We start from the raw sequence: 253 nt of genomic DNA, 5'->3' as shown, positions 1-253 counted from the left end.
GGGGGGGGGGGGTGTTGATACTTTGCAAATTAAACTTCAGCGTGGAATGTGGGTGGGGCTTTGGGAATTTTCTGAAGTCCCAAATGCTGAGGGAGAAGGAAGGGCTTTCAGGGCTCAGGGTGTTTGTCCGGGGATCTCTGGTGGGCTCCTAGACGGATGATGGATGTGTCTGGGTCTGCGGCCTCAGATCTAGGGCATGTTTAAGGCAGGACTTCATGATCTGCAGAGCTGTCGAGAGTGGGATGGGGTCCTT

At 54.5% G+C, this 253-nt stretch overlaps 1 protein-coding gene across 1 annotated transcript in view; it reads left to right on the top strand.

Annotated features, from left to right (window-relative positions):
* The window catches only part of AIPL1 (AIP like 1 HSP90 co-chaperone), an 8,499-nt gene that overhangs the window by 312 nt on the left and 7,934 nt on the right, over positions 1-253 (top strand). The window lies entirely within an intron of this gene.

The sequence above is a fragment of the Lipotes vexillifer genome, unplaced genomic scaffold, assembly GCF_000442215.2.
Source record: "Lipotes vexillifer unplaced genomic scaffold, Lipotes_vexillifer_v1.1 scaffold126, whole genome shotgun sequence".
Taxonomy (NCBI): Eukaryota; Metazoa; Chordata; class Mammalia; order Artiodactyla; family Lipotidae; genus Lipotes; species Lipotes vexillifer.
The sequence above is the reverse complement of the archived record's forward strand: the minus strand, read 5'-3'. Positions and strand labels throughout refer to the sequence as shown.